At 38.8% G+C, this 8,650-nt stretch overlaps 1 long non-coding RNA gene across 1 annotated transcript; it reads left to right on the plus strand.

The window, feature by feature from the left end:
• The first annotated feature begins 720 nt into the window (after positions 1-720).
• Positions 721-3,319, plus strand: LOC141802171 (uncharacterized). Its single transcript, XR_012599459.1, has 3 exons — positions 721-763; positions 1,332-2,425; positions 2,563-3,319. It is a non-coding gene; the product is annotated as an uncharacterized LOC141802171 (long non-coding RNA).
• The last annotated feature ends 5,331 nt before the right edge of the window (positions 3,320-8,650 follow it).

Raw genomic sequence — 8,650 nt, forward strand, 5'->3', positions numbered from 1 at the left:
TGTACTTTTTCTGCACCAACCAACGTAAAGCAATATTTTCTTCATTTAAAGAGACATTTGAGATCACGAGAGACTGTGAATTGTCCATTTGAGGGGTGCTCTTTTAAGTCGTGTGTATTTTCAACTTTTACTGCACACAGGAGTCGATATCATCATGAGGCTAAGTTAGATGATTTAAAATCTGACCTTGTCATAAAATATCACAGTCAAGCCTTTGTAAGTGATGAAGAGGAAGACTTGAACAATTCAGTGTCATCAGATTTATTGTCTGAATCTGAATTTCAGCCTGTGCAGAACTCCATTCAGCGGAGGATTGCACTCCTTTTTCTTCGCCTACAAGCAGTTCTTCACGTGTCACAGAGAGCAATTCAGGATATTGTTGATGACTTATTTGATGTTGGTGAATATGCAGGACAAATAACTGGACAGAAAGTTAAAAATATTTTGAAGGAGCACAATTGCACATCTGAGGATTTAACAGCATCATTGACCGAAGCATTACAGAGTGCCAACCCACTTTTTTTACTTTCAAGAGAGGGGTCTCTAGGCACAGAATTTAAAAGGCAGGCATTTTATAGAAACAACTTCACTGTCATTGAGCCTGTTGAATATGTTTTGAGTCAACAAAAAAGGTCTCATACTGTTGTTTATGTCCCTATTCTAAAATTACTTTCAGAACTTCTAAAAAGAGAGGAGGTATTGCATGAGTTGAAAGTGAACAGACCAGTTGAAAAATCTGGACATTACACATCATGTCTGGATGGTGAGTACTTCAAAAAAAATCAAATCCTCTCACATGAAGATATTAGTTTATGTATAACTTTGTACATTGACGATTTCGAAATCTGTAATCCCTTGGGCACCTCAAGAAAGAAACACAAAGTTTGTGGTGTGTATTGGGTACTTGCTAATTTGCCAAGAAGATACAAGTCATCGTTGTCATCTATTTACCTAGCTTTACTGTGCAAGACAGAACATATCAAAATTTATGGGTATAATAGTGTTTTGGAGCCACTGATAAAAGACATTAAATATCTAGAAACTGTTGGTGTGTTTGTTGAGAAACTTGCTTGTTATGTAAAAGGGACCATTTTATATGTGGCGGCTGACAACTTGGCTGCACACTCCTTAGGTGGGTTCCAGGAGTCTTTTAATGTTGACAAATTTTGCAGGTTTTGTTTAGTAGATCGTGAAAAAATACAGACTTGTGATGTTAGAAGTGGTACTTTTGTTTTACGAACACCAGAGTTGTATGATGAAGCTGTAAATGTGTTGAAACTGAGTGAACATGGGTCTGTTGATGGTGTCAAACAAGACTGTCCTCTTAACAGATTGACAGGTTTTCATGCATGCCAAGGCTTTCCACCGGACTTTTTACATGATGTGCTGGAAGGCATCGTTCCCAGAGAACTAAGTCTGTGTCTCGCAGATTTAATTTCTAAGAACTATTTCACTTTGGACCAACTTAATAGTGAAATACAAGACTTTCCTTTTAAATTTACAGACAAGACAAACCGCCCTCAGAAAATTCCAGCAGCTTTCCATCGGAATAAGACTCTTGGCGGTAATGGACATGAAAATTGGAGCCTTGTGCGTTTCCTTCCCCTCATCATTGGTCACTGTGTTCCAGAAGGTGAGCAAACATGGGAACTAGTTCTTGAGCTCAAAGACTTGGTGGAGTTATTGTGCACCCCATATTTCACTCCGGACTCACTTTGTTATTTACAAGCAAAAATATCAGAGCACAGGCAGTTGCTGCAGACAGTTTTCCCTGAAAAAAAGTTGATTCCCAAACACCACTTTATTGAACATTATCCACATCTTATTAAGAAGTTTGGTCCTCCAACTGAATGTTGGACAATCAGGTTCGAGGCAAAACATTCTTTCTTTAAAAGAGTTGTGCGGGATGTCAACAACTTTAAAAATATTCTGCTTACCCTTGCATCAAGACATCAGCTCATGTTGGCACACTATCTTGAAATGCCAAGCATTTTCAAGCCAGAGATCGAGACTGCAAAGGTGTCTGATACGTGCCTTGAAGTCTTAGACGCGGCTGTCAGACAAGCCATATTTAATAGATTTGGTGATGTTGACACCGTAGGACTGACCCCTCATATCTTCCTAAATGGAACAAAGTACTCAAAGGGAATGATTCTTTCTGCTGGCAGCACAAGCGGACTACCAGACTTTGGGAGGATTTTGGAACTGTGCATTGTGTTGGCTGGTCAAGTTTGCTTCATCATCGAACCTTTTACAGCATACTATGTGGAGCATCTGCGGAGTTACCATCTTGTGAAGAAAAATCCTACTGTGTGTCTGTTGGTGAAACCAGAGGATCTCAACGACTACGTGCCCCTGTCGTCGTACTCCATTAGAGGCTGCCTCCTTGTCACTCCTAAGACCTTCTTATTGAAATAAACCTGTTGTAAGTAATCACTCACATTAAGGCTAACCAACATTAAAAATGTCTAATTGTGAGTTTTTTGACTGCCACTGCAAGGAATATGATTTGCAATGGATGGGATATTAATTTTGTGCTTTTCATTTTTATTCCATTTTCAGGTAAAAGTTGTCTACAATGCTTCTGCGGGTCATAGTGTCGGAAAGTGAAATCAGACGTCTTCCAGTTGAAGGCAGTCTTTCAAGTGTCGAGGAGCTGTATCAGGTGTTACGAACCAGCCTTGGTCTTAGGGGAAGATTTATTCTACAGTTCGAGGATCCTGATTTTAATAATCAGTTGTGCAACCTAACAGACATCAAAGACCTTCCTGTGGAACGGGCAACTTTAAAAGTCTTGTTCACAGCTGATGACTCCTCAGATTCTACACTGGACACATGCAGCCTTCTTTCCGTCAGTAGCGGGGATTCTGTCAAATGGCCTGACCCTTTCCCAATCCCACAGTTCTCACACGATGTGGAGCTGCAACTTAAAGAAGCGAACTGTAGATACATCAAGGATGGATCTGTGATGGTGATTCCCAAAGGTTTAAAGACTGATATCCTCGACATACTTGCAGACAGTATGTCAAAGATTACTGCTTATCCGGAAAGGGACCACTACGAGGGTGTAGCCAAAGCACTGGTGGAGAAGCATCCCTGTCTGCGAGAGCCTGGGTCTGAAAAGGGATGGTATTCGTGGTTTCACAGCCTGAAATTTAAGCTTGGGAACTACCGGCAAAAATTGAGTGCAGCAGGATGCCCTGAAGTGGTCATAAACAAACGAAAAGGAGGATGCTCAAAGGGAAAATGTGTCAAGAAGTCCAAGAAGGGTGAGGTGAATTACTGTCCTGATCCACCTGAAGGAGAATGTCCAGAAAACATGGAGGAGAGATAATGGAGGCTGAAATGCAAAAACGAGACCCTGATCTCCAGTTGTTGGAGAATCTGATGGTTGCCACATTTTCTCAGCGCAGAAGAGAGATCGTTGGAGATCAGCCACCCATCGCAGAAATAATTTCCAGATGGCCAGCTCTGTTCCATGAGAGACAGGTATTCAAATGGCTGCACTTGTACTCAACAAAGCATTTTAACCTTCCCTCCCTTACTTCTTTCTTCCTCTTTTCTTCCCTCGCTAATTTTCTCTCTCCCTAACTTACTCATTTCCTCTCTTCCCTTTCTCCTCCTCCTCCCTTATTTCCTCTAATCTTCTTCCTTTCTCACCTTTCTTTCTCCTCCCTTCTTTCATACTCCCTTTCTCTCTCTTTCCTTTTTTCTTCTCTGTGGATGTGAAGTCCTGAAGTGTTAATCATGTTATGTTGGACACTGAACTCTCCTACTGAGAAAAAAAGGTCTTTTTTTTTTTTTTTTTTTTTTTGTCTGTCTCCTCAGATTATGGCAGAATTCAAGAGGATTGTCACTGTAGACCTCCTGGAATCTTTTCTCAAAGGACTTGATGATCTGGTCCCAAGAATTCTGGAATTGTACAAAACAGCAACTAAGTCTGGAAAAAAGCAGTCACTAAAAGAAATTTTGGACTGTCTTGGCAGAGATGTAAGTGGACTCGAAAACTAGGCACCATCTTTATTTGTTATAACATTTTCATCTTACTTCATGTTTCTTTTTTCAAAGGACACAAATGAGAAAAGAAGGGCTGATTTTCTGCTCGGTCTGCCATACTACATATCAGGCGAGGATCCATCAAATGTCATCAGGATGTGTGATGTAAGAATAGTCTTTTTAAATTTGAAAATATTAAAATGCAGTATTCACTTGAACGGACAATACTTTTTTTTTATTAATGAATGGGCTAGAGTACACACTTGAGCATAATTTTAATCTGTAAAATTGCAGGAATTTCTTTTTTGATCTTGAAAAAGGTTCTAAGTCAAGCTTCAAAATGCAGAAAGAAGAAATGGGAGTGAGACAAAAAATAAGTTTGCAATAAATTGTTCAGGTTTTTTTTTTTTTGTATCACTCCTATTTCTTCTTTTTGCATCTTGAGACTTTAATTACAGCCTTTCAAAGATCCAACAGTAACAGTGTAAAATGTAAATTTTTCCAACTTCAACTGGTCTCAAAATTTTTATCAAATGTGTATTTACTGTTGTTAGCCTCATCCTCAACAGTTTAGTGATCTGCTTCTGTTCCGTTACTATGCCCTGCTTCACCTTTAATGTTGATATAATGTTGTAAAGCTGAGGTACTTGTGGATAAAAAGGGCTAAACTTTATTTCTGTCCTTCTAGGCCCATGCTGAGAACCTGGATGAAGCCATGAGGGGGATGCAGCTTGGAATCCTGATAGGCTACGAAGGCGAACGAGGGGCTATTCCAGCTGAGATCTTCAGTGTGGCAGTGGTGGTTGAGGAGACCATCGTGCTTCACAACATTAAAGGTGTGGCACAGGGCTTTGCCATGCTAATGGGCATCATCTACTGTGTGAATCTCGAGTATCCAGTTGCCATGAAGTATTCCTTTGAGTTCATCCAGAGAGTGGTAATGAAGGTCAAACCAGATCAAGCCTCTGCCAGAGTACACGGACTGAGAAACAAAATCTTGAGGTACAAACTGTAACTTCAGTCCTCTGTTTCGACAGCAGTTTCTCATGTGAAAACAAAACCTTCAGAATTGAGCTGCACCTCTGAACTGTGAGAAAAACGTTCCATTTTGATGTTCTGACTGAGATGAGGGTCTCAGATGAGCTCTGCTCTAACTCTTTGAAACTGTATATGTAATTTTATTTAGCACAAAACATGTTTTATGAATGTTAAATGCAGTTGGTAAAGTTTTAGCATCCTTAGAATTTAAAGCGCTGTTGATAATCCACTTGACGGTTGTGATGGTTCTGTGCTTTTGTACTGTGAAAAATCATTTCTTCATTATGTTTTTCTTCATGAGATGAGGGTCTCAGATGTGCTTTGTTCTTTGATTTATGCTATAGTATTTAGCACAAAAAATGTTCTATGAATGTTAAATGCACTTGGTAAAATTTTAGCTACTTCATCACTGTTTAAAAAGAACTATTAACAACCAACTTGATGGTATTGATGATTCTGTGCTCTTGCAGTTGTATTTTATTTAATTTTTTAATTAATAGTATAACACTTCAACGTGAAATGCCATCTAATTTTCTTTAACCCTTCTGTTAGGAAGAATGGAAAGGATGGTAGAAGGAAGGAAGGAAGTTTTAGGTTTGTAATATGCCAAAGTTGTATTTGTTAGAAAACAAAACTAAGTTGAAGTAATTCAAATAAATGTGTTTGAAGTCGAGTTGTAAGTGTATTAAGTGTAAATGTTTAGGAAACTGTGAACTTGCCATTATTAGTCAATATAGGATATATAAATTGAAAGCATTAGTCTACTTGATTTGCAGTTTTAAGTTCAATTGCTGCCTTAAAAACACGAGTTAATATAACTTGAAAAGGAATTTGGTATGACTATACTCAGTTAGTTACACTTAAAACAGTATGTTGAAACTGTGTGTAGCTGTATGTTCATATAACAAGAAAAAGCAAATTTTGTCAAATGGATAATCTAATATAATTGGTCGTTTTAACTCAGAGGATCAAGTTCAAACACTAAAAATGTATGAGTTAACAACTAGTATAACTGAAATTCCTGAGTTGAAATAACTTCATACTGTAGGTTTCTTTAACAGGAGAAAGTAAGTTTTTGGTAATATATTATGTTAAGTAGTGAGTTATTTAGACTCAGAGTATCAAGTTCAAACAGTAAATGATTATGAATTAAGCAACTTTTTTAACTCACCTATCTGAGTTGAAATGAAGCTTTTCTCAAAGTTGAATTTACTTATCTTTTTAAGGCAGCAATTGAACTTAATATCTTAAGTTTAACCAGCCTAATAATTTTTACAGTGTGGAGCAGGAACCTGTCCCGTGGTCCAGTGAATTAGAATCATCATCATCCTCTCTGAAGAGGTGAGGAACCAGCTGATAGAAAAACACGCTCCCAGCTAAGATCACGCCAAGTTTCAGGGCAGACCTCACAGAAGCCACTCAAGCCTTCTTACAGCAGCAGTGCTCTGTGTTAAAGAGCCACAGATCCAAACCACCTGTCTGCTGTCCTGACTCTGTCACCATCAAAAAACAAAAACCACAACCAGGGAGAGCTTCCTGCATTAAAACAAAGAGCATGAAGCATCTGAAGTAATCCTTAAGCACATGTGTGTACACCATGGGGCCAGTGTGCTTGTCTACAAAGTTTAATGAGTCACACTGAGTCAAAATCACATTTCAAATAATCTTTATCAGGGATGGGTAGTGAGAAGGCTTCATTGATACCAAAGCTCTTATCAATTCTGCTAATCAATCTTATTCTTTATTGATTCTCTTATTATTTCCTCCTGTGAATTTTCCTCATCGAAAAAGTAGCTTTACAGGTTTTTCTGTGTCAAGAGCATTTAATTGAGTTCATTAGTGGACAAATATGTAATTGGTCACTGGATGTAGATATTTCTAGATGTGTGAACCAGAAATAAGTTAAAATTGCATGTCATGTGATGTCGGTGTACTGTTTTGTAATAGATTTCTGATTCAAGTAGGCCATCTAGTGTCTGGAAGTGGTTATATCACTATTTTAAGTTGTTTGGAACCTTGCTGTAGTTATGAAACCAAGCCTGCACGTCACTTTTCTTCCATTTGCCTGAGAGTATTTTAACATTTGGAGTTGTCAGTGCTGTTCACAGAGACTAACTGTGAAATGTTTCTGTCTTTCCTGAAGCCAAAGTTATACCAGCGTATGCTAATCACTAGCACATCAATGCGATTTCCAATATATGTGAGCATGAAGCTAGCACCATTTGTTCCAATCGTTTTTGGTAGATACGGAGATGTATAACATGTTTAATGCATTGAATAGGAATCTGGTGTGAGAGAGTAATGTTCATTTCTTTGTGTGTTCAGTTCCTCAGTAAAACTTCAAGCTGAAAATCCTGAATCAGAGTTTTTTTGGGAAACTGTTATCATCTGCTAAGCTAAGACAGCTGCGGTAGACTAGTCAATGTAAGGCCAGTAGCTCCAGCATAGTGTAAAGAATCAATAAGGGAATAGCTAAGCACAAAGGCTAAACATGTTGATGGATTGAAACATATATTATCAATTCACATGAGGTACAGGTTTTTGAGGCCAAATCACTATCTTTATCGACATGAAGTCATTTTTATTTAAATATAACAAATAAAAGTATTTAAAAATACACACATCAGCAATCAAACATGTATTAAGAACAAAAAAGTAATAAAATCAATCAAAAATAGATCAAATAACAATAAAATTAGTTTCAACGGTGAGTTTATGATCAGAGAGTCTGTGGTGAATGAGGGCTGTCTGATAAAAGCCTGAAGACTGCCCCCGGCTGCTGTTGGTGCTCTGAAGCTGATTCCTGCCCATCGTTGGCCTGTACATTCCCATGTTTGACTCACAGGTGGCCCATGATGCTGCTCTCTGTCCTTTCTTACAGAGGTTTGCATGCTAAAATGTGAGTTACCCTCAGCCGACCTGGGAACAGAATGCCAGGAACACTGTGTTTGAAAAGCCTCCATGTTTTCGAGTGTTTACAGTGAGAAGCTGGTGCATACAGAGAGTCACTGAACGTCTCCTTCAGCGCAGCAGCCAGATGAAACGCTGTGCTGACTGGCTGCGTTTGAAAGGACTCCTCTTCTATAAATACCCCATCCAAGAATTGTTTTTAACATTTGAAGCAGCCGAGCATGTCAAGACAATGTCAGTGCAAATAAGGGAGTGTGAAGAAGCCCTCTGCTTTGATCCTGAGCAGATGGAGCTACATTATGTTTACTGCTGTTTCAGATAACTCTTCTGTTTTGTAGTGTGGCTGTGATTGATTGTAGCTGCCAACACTTTACTGCAGTCTTGCCTCATCCACATTTTCCTGTTATCACTATGAAAAAACAAACCATTAATCATGTAATAAGGGGCCCATCAGTGAGGTAGGGAGCATTCACACAGATTCGTCTGTTTTAAGATGTATAATAACACCCAGAATTACCTGAGCTGAGATTGAAAGTTCGTTCATGACCTTGTAAAGGAAGTTTGTACAGTTCTGATGACAGCGTGCTCCATTTTAGATAAACATCTGTGATTATCAACTCTAACATTTAAATGAGGTCACATCAGTCCCCCTTTTAAGACGGGAGGCGTCTATAGTATAAGTGTCTGGGCCGTGTGGGGTGGCTCT

The sequence above is a fragment of the Halichoeres trimaculatus genome, unplaced genomic scaffold, assembly GCF_033239565.1.
Source record: "Halichoeres trimaculatus isolate MK-OKI-2021-1 unplaced genomic scaffold, fHalTri1.1 fHalTri1_scaffold_13, whole genome shotgun sequence".
In the NCBI taxonomy this organism is placed as follows: Eukaryota; Metazoa; Chordata; class Actinopteri; order Labriformes; family Labridae; genus Halichoeres; species Halichoeres trimaculatus.